Raw genomic sequence first — 12,431 nt, 5'->3', positions numbered from 1 at the left:
TAAAACAAAACAGTGCATCTACAGCATTTGCAGGGGCTCCCACTAAAGTGCTCTCACACATTGATCTAAACACCATAGTTCACGATATTTACATTAACAAAGTTTCAGCAACAGGAAAAGCAAGAACTCCCGTGAGTGTGCAGTGCAGGCAAAAAGCCTCAAATTCTGACCTCTGCACCACCACTGCTATAGCAACAATGGGGAAAATGCAGAAAATGCCAAATGGCTCTAGAAACTAAACTCCTTTTTTTCCTTTTTACTAAATAAATTGCAAGCACGGACTAAACTAAAAACCAATCTATAAGCATGAAACTAAATAATTAAATGTGAAGAATGGGAGCTTAGATCACACTTTCAAAAGCAGGAAATTGCCAGAAGCAGTTTGAAGGTCTCTCAAACCAAAACCAAAAATCCTTTTTGATTCGATAAGCTTTTGGAGATCAACATCTAGCAGGGTTCAAGCAATTGGAACCACTGAATGAAAAAACCAACAGTTTATGTACTACTTCTCCTCCCTTAACAGACTGTTAAAGCTAAAAATACATTCTCTTTCTTAACAAGTGCCAAGAACTATTAAACCACTGACCAGTTTTATTAGTGTGCTTGTACAAAGAAAAATAAACTACAATAAAATTTTTCTTTAGCTATTATATGCCATTAAGAGGAAACAACATTAACTTTATGCACATTTAGTACCAAAGTCTATATGGATTTAATTTTTTAAAAAAAAAATTTAAAAACTCAAAACACCACCAAAAAAAAAAAATCACTTTACTCCCTTGAACAGAGTAGGAAGCTGCTTTCCCCACCCCCTTCCCTGAAAGCAACTTCAACAGAGGTTAAGCTCAGGTCCTGTACATAAAATGCTAGCAGTTCTCCGAATATGCTGACTAGACAACATTGAAGTATAACAGCAGATTTCTTATCTACTCAAGCAGTTGCAGAAAAACATGCTTAAATTGATACACCCCAATCGAGCGCTATATTCTCTGGCCTCTGGAAATCTGATACAAACACATATAAAAGGCAATAGTGCTAATTGCTCTTGAAATACAGTGACCGGAATGAGGACTCTGTTGTACTTGCAGACCACCTCTACACATTCTTTTTTCTTAAACCGCATTCAACCTGCAAACTTCCTAGCGTCTGTATTTACACCGGCTGAGACGTGAACTTGCTGTTTCACTTTAACAGAAGCCCGAATGAGGCCAGTCTGCATTCTCCAGCATGACAATAAGATAAACAGAAAAGTAGTTCAAATATTCTTCTTGTTTCCAGGCACAAAATATTATAAAAGCCCTACTGATACTCTCTCTCTCCTATGCATCCTCCTTTTCTCATAACAAATGCATACTGGTTTTCAAATAGCCATCTGCTAAATTCAAAATATCTTTTGAGGACTTGTGTCACTACATATGTCAATTCTTAAACTGAGAACACCTGCATCACTGACTAGAGTCATGTAAAGATTTTATGCCTTTCAACTATATAGTTATATGTGAGAATTTTATATACTAGATACAGTTTTAAGGAACCATGCAATAAAAGCTACTAAAAATTATAGGGGCTAGAAAATACTTGAAAACAGAACTATTTCCTCCTAATTTAAAAACGCAAGTCAAGAGAACCACAACTTGCACTACAGCATAACATGGAACACACTACGCAGTACCTTCTTTAGATATCCTGCCAGGAGACACAAGGTTGGTCTTCAAATTGGATCAAATCAGTTGCACACATTTTACCCCCACGACCACAAAAATACAAGTATAATCTGTGCCTACCTGACTGCTTGTTTACAGATTTTGAATAACAGACTAGAATATCAAAGGTTGATCATGACACACCATAAGAGAAGTGTTCTTAAATATTTTTAAATCAGGTTCATTTTTTCCCTAGTACAGCAAGGGTCCAAAAGTGTAAGCTAAAGAAATGTGTATAACAGTTGGTTAAGTCTCTCAGATTCCTCCTCTAAAAGCTTGTTCTATTCATTTTGTGCTCGTATCTGCCTAGCTTTCTGCTCCAACGCTCACCATCTACCACTTTGCACCTATACCAGATATTCTACAGTTATTCACCTATTGATTCTGCAGGTAGGTACAGATACATGTACACATACACACACAAACACATGTATTGACTCCATCTGAAGAAACATCTCTGATTCTCAGTTTTATATGGAACATCTGCCACCAAGTTGGTTCAAATGGGGAGGCAGAGGTGAGGTCTAAACTGAAGGAATAGAGGGAATGGAGCAGGATCCTCACGATCTCTGTCTACAGGAAACAGGGAAGCAGGTCTGCTATATCAGAGTGAAGGTGTCAGGGAGATCTACCCTTACTGCTACTCCTCCCAAGACCAAGAGTGCTCATTCCCAACTCTCTCTTTACAAGCCAAGGTGGGGTATCCAGGAGCTCCCTGAGACACTGCAACAGCACCAGCCATCATGGGACCAGCTGCTACTCATCACCCTACCCCAGCAAATATACAGGCCAGTCAGCAGTCACAGTGTACAAGACAGTAATTCTTCAGCTTTTTGGACAACATATTTTTCATGTGACATCTACAGAGGCAGCAATCTTACCATCTTTGCTTACAGCGATCTTTTTTAACATGGTCAGCATTACTGACAAATTAGATGAGTTCAATTTAAGATCATGAAAATTCTGTCAATGTCAAAACGTTCAGCTGCCACAGACACAACCCTAACAGTTCTTTCTGATTTAGCACAAGAACAGAAGTGGTGTTGATAAGGTCTATTCTCATGTAAGACATAAAAATGCCTAGGAACACTTCAACCTATCTCTCATGCTAGCTTCTCTACAGACAATCAGTCCTTGTCCAGGTTTACTGTTAACTCCAAGTCCCCTTTAGGGGGGGACTTCAGCATTCACAAAAGATGCTTCTTCATTTTGCAAAACTGGGCAACTTCACTGGCGAAATAAAGTCAATCTTTGCAATATCCACTTCAAATTTGAATTCATGAGTCCTGGTTTTATCATAACATTCTAAAGCCTTATGGTATAGATATTCCTTCACTTTTTTTTTAATGAATTACGCTTCTTTTATTCTCTTTCAACAGTCTCCCACATTGAATTACTAAAGCTTTATCTTTTGGACCAAGTACAACAAACTATCTGTATTTGTAGTTTTCACCACTCTTCCCAGCTCTTATTTTATAAACATATCCAATATTATATTCAGTTCACTCCAAACAAATAAACTTAACTGCAGAGGGCTGGCAAAACCCACACAATTGTTGCCTTTGAGACTACTACAAAAAACAAGTAGTGAAAGATCAACAGCAGTAAGTCTTCTTGTGAAAGGCTAAACAAGCAGGGTTGAATATTGCAGAGTAGATCTTTCCCATATTCTCACAATGACCTTTCCAGCACGTTCTTCCCTCTGAAAACTGTACCCATTTTTTTCCTTCCACTCTTCTCCCTTGCTTATTCACATGTTCCTAGGGATATCTTTGAGCTCCTCAAATACTACTGCACAAGTATGACCAACATCACTCCCACCACGACCCGAACGACAGTAGGCCCAAGGACTGCTGGGAACAGTGATACTTATCAATGCTGTATTTAACCAACAGCCTCTCTTCCCATTTAATGTAACACCTTTAATAGTAATATTTTTTGTTACAAGTTGCAACTTATGAAGACAAAGCAGAGAAACCTTGAGAGGACTGAGGAAAGAAAACAGGAGCCTAAGGTTTACTGGCAAGGTATTTCCATCAGCACATTAAAAGACCTCTAAGAAGTCCCACTGGAACCTCTGGAATATTCCATACAAGTCTGGTCAATGCATGCTAAAAAGACTAATTCATGTATGAAAGAAGGCAACGATGGAATTTTAGGATGATCAGGTGAACAGGAAACATCTCACCCGAACAAGAGAGAGTCTGGTTTAGCAAAATTATACTATTACTCTCTAGAAATACACTGAAGATAAGTGAAATAAATGTTACAAAGCAAGAATTGCTATTTAAGCTGAAAAATGTTGGCAACTGCCACTAACAAACTCCTTTAACATACAACCTGAGTTACACACGGTCCAAAGTATGTTACTTAATTCTGAAGCAGTCTTCCAATAGTTAGATGACAAAACACACAGTTTGTTTTATTATTATCATAATCTCATGTAATGTTAGTTAAAAAAATCAAAGAAGGAAAGAAAGAGGTTCGAATAAGGAGTCTTCTCCCGTTTTCCAGAGAACAGGGAGAAAGAAGAAAACTGGTCACCACACTAACTCCAAAGTGACCAGCAGCACCACTAAGTGTGCACATCAATAGTCCCAAGTCTCCTGCTACAAACTCTGCTGAAAAGCGAGCTATTTCAGACTAACCCAGCCTCAGCTCTGAAACAGTACAGTTCACCTACACTTGTACAGGCCACCTGACAAAGCAGCAGCTGGAATGGCAGAAGAAAGGTACTCTTGTGCAAAGGTCTGCACAAACTCCACACAGATCAGCTTTGTCTGTCGCCACTAACTGCAAATAACAATTCACGGTACTCACACGGATGAAGCCAAGAATACCCATGTAAAGAACAAACTGTTAAAGCGCCAAAGCTTACAGTAACAGCTTCTGGGCACTAGGCCATTGTATCAGACCAAATATTTAGACATTTCAGAGAACCTCAAACTCAACTTCAGACCTTCATTTTTTTTTAAATACTTGCTCCTCTTCCATTTTTGCATGCAAACACAAATCACTAGGAAAAATTAGGGATAAACACAAAAATCCCTCAAAACTGAAGCCACGTCAAGAGCAGACACTTGTTCAACTAGCTTGAGTGGATTTATTCCTTTCTGATATCTTCCAGTGATGACATTGAATACTGGTTATCAGGGACTTTATTCTGTCATTCTTCCTGGGAGGCGTTCATGTCAGAGGGAATTAGGGATTATAACAGATTTGGGGGAGGGAAGGAAGAACAATGCAAGTCTTAGAAGTGACAGAGCTAGATGGTAGTACACAGATACTTAGAGAATTAACTGTCAACCACTAAGCAGGAGTTACCTAAATACTAGAAAGAAGAACTGCTATTTTAATCAATAGGCAGAAGCAACCCTAGCTGAGTCAGTCTGGCTAATACCTATTACTGGAGTTCACTGGGATTTGGAGTGAGACCAGACAAGAATAACACTGAATCCTAAAACCTTCTAACATTGCAACACTTCTTCTCCAGCCCACAGTCATTCCTGGGAGGATTATTACAGATACAAAAGTCATAAAGGTTCAAAGTTGTTTGGGTGTGAGCGTGCAGAAGCGGTACAAAGCAGTAAACTACAGCCAGGCTGTGCACTAGGCCAGCTGCCCTCCCACTGATGGATAAGCTACATTGCGTTTCTTACCAGTAAGGCAACGCAGGCCAAGAACTACAGTTACAGGGTCACAAACCCTGAACTATTATCCTCATTTTTCTTACAGTAACTCACATAACTCATGTGTGCATCTGGCACCTTGCTCACATATTATTATTTGCACAACACCTATTGTTTCTGTTAATATAAAGCTTAAATATAGTAAAAAATTGCTAAAAGCTCACAGCTCTCTAAGCCAGAGGGAGCTTATTATATACCCATGTTCTGTATTATGCGAGTCCACTGAAGTGTAATTTTTGCATACATGTCTCTTCAGGAACTCAGACCAAAAAAAAAAAAAAAAGAAAAAGAAAAAAGTTTAGTCCTTTGTGCAATAATGAAGTAGCCATCACTAGACAAGATGACCAAGATAAAACTCCCTGAAATATAAACCAGGCAACTCCTGATGCAGAACACAGTTTTCCAAGTTGTTTTCCTTGACGCATAGCCACTGGGCATTGGGGGGGGCGGGGGGGGCCGGAGGGCCAGTAATTATAATCTTCTTAAGTTCTTAGAAAAAGTAAATACAGACAGCATGTTCTCAATTGTATTAGCAAAAACTTTCTGCATAGCAATTAATTTTACCCTCCCAAAATTAAAAAGACAAACACTCACAGCAGAAAACAACAAAAAAAAAAAAAAAAAAAGATGTGAGAACCACTCTTGAGCTGCTGAGGCCTAGCAGGATAACACTGGAAAGTGTTAATACAGTAATGTGAAACATGGAACAGTCCTACTTTTTGCCTTACAGCCCTACAGCCCCCCAACTTCCCTCCTCAAAAGTACCATGCTATTACATGAGAACCAGCTATCACCATGCTTTGGTTCACCTAGGCCAGCCAAACAGAAGCAAAATTGAGTACTTCAACTTTACCTTAACTAACCCCAGAGCAGAATTGAACAACTTTTCTTTTGAAATGAAGTTCAGCAACAGTTTTCTGCAACATCCCAAAGCAACATACCACTGCTCTGCTCCAAGGAAACCACTTGCAGAGAGAAGTCAGCACAGGCTTTAACCAAATCCATTCTGGAATATAAATAAGGAGCCATTCACAGCAGCAATTTGCCCAGGGAAGTTAGCTGTCTACTGACACCACCACCCATCAAGTACCACTAAATAAGGGCCTCTATAAACCACAGATAAAGGAAGCTTTCAACAGAGAGAACATCACTCATCTTTAAATACTTGACTTCTTAAACCTGCAACACAATTTTTACGGAGGGTTTTGTTTCCTTCCTGCGATAGTGCCACAAGATAAGAATCGGTGTGTGGTTTCCCAGCACTGGCTCAACACCCTTCTATAGAGATTCTTAAGTATTTGGGGCATATCCTCAACATGACGGTAACAACACAGACCCAGAGTGAATGAGCTACTGAGGAAACAACACATTGAGGAAATACTTCTGAAGTAACTACAGTTAATTTCACTCTGTGCTCAACACAATCAGCAAATCACCTTCCTTACCACAGTGTTCTATATGCTCCATATTGCTTGATCGTGCCTACCTGAGTGGTTCTTCACCTGCTACCTCTAACTTATAAACACCTTGCTCCTTCTGGTCTGCGTTCACATGAAGGTGGCCTACCATCTACATCTTTCTCACTACGTGAACTCTGAGCTTAAGAGACGTGCAGTGCACATAACAGTAGTGAAAAACTTGCTTTCTGCTTTAATGTATTTCTCTCCTAAGGTACATTTCAGATTTGTAGTTCTGAAGGAAGTCCAGGTTACACTCTTGCTACCTCATCTCCAGACTGTCTTACTATTCCTTAAAACTGTATTAGCAAACTGCTTTTGCAACTCATTAGGTATGAGAGACCGCCAAAATATTTTGGGTTTGGGGTTTCTTTTGGGGGGCATTGTTTGCTGGGGCTTTTTTTTTTGTTGTTTTGTTTTCCATCTGATTCCCCAGGATGCTTTACCTGGAGCTATCCTGATTGCTGGACCAGTGATTTCTGGTTAAGACACAAATTGAGTTGTTCACTGAGTAGCTGAGTGTTGTCAGAGTCAACAAAAATTATCACATAAGCAAAATACTGGAAGCATCTATATGAAAGTGGAGGGGAGAAACTCACTAAGCCCCTGCAGTACTGGCAGCCACAGTGGCAACGCCTACATAAGACTGTAAAAACGAATCTTTCAGATGCTGCCGAGCCCATGCTTGGTCCCAACAGCACCCTGAAGCGACTCCTGCAGCGGGGCGCCGCACGCCGAGCGAGGGGAGCACGCATCTCCCTGACGCCCAGGATTTTAAAGTTTCATGTCCAAGCGGGCGAGCGCGGCGGGCGGGCAGGAGGCAGCCGGCAGCGCCGCTGCCCGCCTCCACCGCCCTTCCCTCCCGAGGCCGGGACGCGAGTCTCTCCACCGGAGCTCCGCCGCGCCCGCGCAGCCCCCGGGCACCCCCCGCCAGCGGCGACGGGGCGGGGCCGGGAACAAAGCCCGGCTCCGTGCCACCCTCTCCACTCCGTCCCGCCATTCCCGGGCGGCCTGGCGCACGCCCGGCCCCACCATCCCCCGCGGCGGTGCCTGCCTCGGCGGCCGCCGAACGCCGGAGGCCGGCGGCTGCCCAGCCCCGCTGCCGCGGGGGACGACCGGAGCCAGTCGGACGGGTGCGGGCGCGGGGCGGAAGGAGCCCGGCGGCGGCCGCTTTCCGCTCGGCCCGCGGGGGCTGTGCGAGCGCAGCGCCCACACCGGGGGCTCCGGGGGGCCCGCGACCGCGCCGGGAGGGGAAGGCCGGGCACGCACCCCGCCGCCGGCCGCGCTGCACGGGCGGGGTCGGGGAGGAAGGGGCGGAAGAGGGAGGGCGGGAGGAGACAGGGCGCGGGCCGCGGGAGGCTCCGTCTCCCCGGAGTAAGAGGGCCGAAGCCCCTGGCCGGTGGCGAGGCGGCTAGGAGGCGTGCACCGCCGCCCCCTCCACGCCCCGTCCCCCGCCGGCGGCGGGCAGGGCCGCCCGGTGGCACGCTGCCCTCCCCTCCCCGCCGTAAACAAAGCGGTGTGGGCCGGGGGCCGAGCCAGCGGCCGAGGCCCTACGGGGCGCAACACCCCCCAAGCCCTCCCCGCGCTCCGCTTCCGTCGGAGCAGGCGGCCCCCTCCTCCCGCTCCACCTCAGCCACGCCCGGGTCCCAGCCCCGCCGCTGCTACCGCCGCCGCCTCACCTCTCCCGCCGGTGGGAGCACTGCCTCCCGCCGCAGCCCCAGGCGCCGCCGCCTTGGCGCGGCTACGGTCCCCTTCAGAGCGACTCTGGTGGGAGCTGGTGCGCGACTCGCGCCGCCGGCATCCCCCGCCGGCTTTATCCCGGCGCCGCCTCTCCCCTCCGGTAACTCGACGGTCCGGCTCGTCCCTCCCGCCTCCCCCGCCTCCCCATTGGCACACGCCGCTCCACCAGGAACCGACGCTCACTGGGGCAGGCGCGCAGCACTCACGTGGGACCGCCCCCACCCCCACTCCCCGTTGGCTCCCGAGTGTCCAGCCCGCCCTCCCGGCCCAGCCCCCGCCTGACGCTTCGGCCAATCGCAAGGCTGCGAGGTGTGAGCCGAGCCTCCGATTGGCGGCGCCCGTCAGCTTCCTGCGGCTGCGATAGGCCGAGGCGGCAGCCAGTTCCGCGTGTCGGCCCGCCCGCCCGTGGGAGGGCTGTGAGGCACCGTTCCCCTAGCCTGCCGCGGCGGCCGGCGGACACGCTCCCGCTCGGGCGTCCCGTCCGCGGCAGGGAGCGCCCCCAGGGGCTCCGCGCGGGGTGGCGACGGGCCCGCCCGGCGGGAGGGCGGCCTCAGACTCCGGCGAGGCAGGTACGGCCGCCTGCGGCCCACGGAAGCCTCCGCGCCACCGGTGAGAGCAGGAGCGATCGCCGTCGTTAAAAGCGGTTGGGGCGCCCGGTATCGCCAAGGTAGCCCGGAACGAAACAGCCTGCCGGGCACGCAGCAGCGTGACTGGGGCGCACCAAGAAGTCCCCTCGCTCGGGAGCGGGCGCGGCCCTGCGGGGGTCCCGCACCGCGGGGGCGCCGCTGGCAGCCCGCCTTCGCCCCTAGGAAGCGGGCGGAAAACCCGCCCTTCCCCCCGGCGAAGAAGGGCAAATACTTGAGTCTCGGCCAGCTTCGCCAATGCGCAGATACCGCCTTTTTGCCAGAACTTATTCGCGTTGTTCTACCAACGCGAGCCGCTGAGCTTCCCCCGCAGGAGCAGCCTGGCTCCGAGGGAGGTAGCGGGACAGGGCAGGGCAGGGGGCCGCGGGGAAGCCTCAGCGCCCCTGCGCAGCAGATAAAGCAGTGGGGCTGCTTTCGCCATTGGAACTTGATTTCACGTACTTCCCCCGGGCGCCGATCGGCACGGGCCGTCGTGGAAAGGCGAGGTAACGGGCTGACTCACCGCAGCCTCCTCAGAAAATCCATCTGACACTGGGGCTGGCCAGGATTTCACTAACGCAACAGGTCTAGTGGCTGGATGTAGCAGTGTATTTCTAAACAATGCAAAGGTTCGGGAGCCGACGGTAATAGAAACAGTACCAACATTAACATTTTAAGCCATTTAACTATATTTTCTGCTGAAGTGCCTCAAAACATCCAGGCTTGAAAAGAAAAAAAAAAAGGGGGGGGGGCGGGGATACATGTCAGATGTGATAAAATAACACCAGATCTGCAGAACAGGGTTAGAATCCTGAAGTCACCATTTTTACATTGTCAAATATAAGCCTGTCTTGTAAGTACTGTACTATAATAAGCAAATCCAACAAAAACAGAACTGAGTAAAAAGTATGGTTTTTTACAAACAACAAATGCACCAGCACAACAGTTGCAAAACTCTGTTAAGAGAAGCTCCAAGTTTATGACATGCTTTGTACAATTTGGTTTATTTGGAGTAAAACGTTCCTTCGTGCTCAACTACCTATGTCCATGTGCTGCACACCCCAAGGACAGATAATGTACATCAACTTGAAGAAACCAGCAGGAGCAAGAAAACAGGAGTGGGAAAAAAATAACAATATACCAAGAAAAATATTTCAGTTTACTCCTTCCTGTAGATTTAAGAATTTTGTGAATGGAGTACTTCTTACTCTTTTTTAACAATTGTACCACAGTCTAAACGTTGGGTAATAGAACACCTAACGAGAAAAACAGGATTCATTGCTGCTGGGGTTGTGCATAATTTCAGACAGTTGGTTGATGCAAAGTATGCTGTAAGTTGCTTCTGATTTTGAAGTTATCCTGAGTTAGGAGCTCAGCCTGATCTTCCCAATAAATGCATATACATCCATGTAACTGAAACAAGAACAGCTGAACCTCACCACCAATGAGCATCAGACCACTGGTATTTAACCCTAAGCACCTGAACTTTACAGGATGCACAATTGTACCACTTCCAGAACCCAGATTCTCCTGACTGTTACCTGCCTGCTTTACAAAATAGCTCTAAGGATTAGTTAACATGTAAAATACTTTTCAAAGCACATTACAGTACCAGTTGTTATTAATAGTAATTATTATCAATGCGGGTGAAGTCCTTACTAATTGAGGCTTTGAGTATCAGCTCCACAAAGACACCCACTCTTGGTTCTTGCTGATGTGCCATAATGCTTCAGGCAAATAACTGATTCTTTGTTTGCCACCAGTTGTAGTTACAACAATGCTCTTTTTTGGTATGAAGTGCTGTTATTTCCTCATTAGGGAGAGAGTGATTTTTCCAAATACAGTCTTGTTAACTCTTGGCAGCCACTGAAGAATCAGAAGCTCTCAGCTGGTGTGTTTTACTCTATTGTCCAGAGCACCAAGCAAAAAACAGCAGCAACAAAAACCCCCACCGTTCCAGCTATGCACTTCAGCACATAAACTTACAGTACTTGTTTTGGCGACTTTCCTTACCAGATCAGCATATACTCCGACTCTCACACGTCTGCTTGTTTCAGTTATGTCTTATGCAATATTGTAAAACTAAAATTATTTGTTAAGCCACCTCTTTGTTTTGCAGTGGATCCGTATAAAGCCTGTCACTGACTGTTGAACAAGGAGATGGAAAGGAATTTAGCAGAAAGAGAAGCTTTTAAACCACTCAACAGTATACATATAACTCACCCCATTAATTCCTGAGCTCCAGCTTCAAGAGCTCTGAATATTCGCCAGTGACTTTGTTTTGTAAAGTACTGCAATGAGAAATCATCTGACTTTTACACCTTCCAACTTCTTGTTACATAAGTGATCAGTTCATTTTAAAGAATCTTAGTGTTTGAAAGTTTTCCTTTTTCCTTCTTTGAGGCATCTCCTTCAGAAGAAATACTTTCAAATTTCTAAAGGTTAACGATCAAGTTTCAGTATTACAGTATTTTGAATCTCAAATATATTTATCACTCTCGGATGACACTAAGTCATAAAAGATAACAAGTTTAGTCATGGATAAGTGAGTTGTAATACCTCTAAAAATAATTTTTTGACTCCTGAAGCACTGCAAAAAATACATAACTGTACGCTATTCCTCTTTACAAATAATCTATCCATTTTGTAGATTGTACGTGTTTAAAACCACACACAAACAGCAATTAGAAAATAGCTGCTGAAACATCAAACTGTCATTGTGCACGTCATTAAAACAGCTCAAAACTCTCCGAGAAATAATGTTACCTTGTCATCTCCGGAGGCCTAATCCAGCACATAGATTTTCAAACAAAAACCAACATATTGGATAATGGCAGCTGTCAAAGGAGAAGGTAAGAAAATAGTACTGAAGAGATTAGATTTATAGATAGGGGTTCAAAACCTAGCCTTGCCTGAGGACAAGATTTTGTGTAATGCATCAGAAGGACATAGTGATACCATCACCAGTTTTAAACTGAAGTTCTCAGTAGGTACCTGAAAGATGGCACGAGTATAAAGGAAGTGCAGACCAGATGTCAAAAAGGGCATCCTCATTCAGATTGCTATGGGTGAACTTCAAAAAAAAAGGCTTGAGGACAGAACGAAGTGCCAAGGATGCGGATATGCTCTGCCCCCTACGCAGAATATGGCCCTACAACTGCCATTCCGAGCCAGCAAACGGATGCGCGTGACCAGTGGAACTTGTCCGTACCTGTAAGT

The sequence above is a fragment of the Leptosomus discolor genome, chromosome 4 (assembly GCF_034619465.1).
Source record: "Leptosomus discolor isolate bLepDis1 chromosome 4, bLepDis1.hap2, whole genome shotgun sequence".
Classification (NCBI taxonomy): Eukaryota; Metazoa; Chordata; class Aves; order Leptosomiformes; family Leptosomidae; genus Leptosomus; species Leptosomus discolor.
This window is presented reverse-complemented; position numbering follows the sequence as displayed.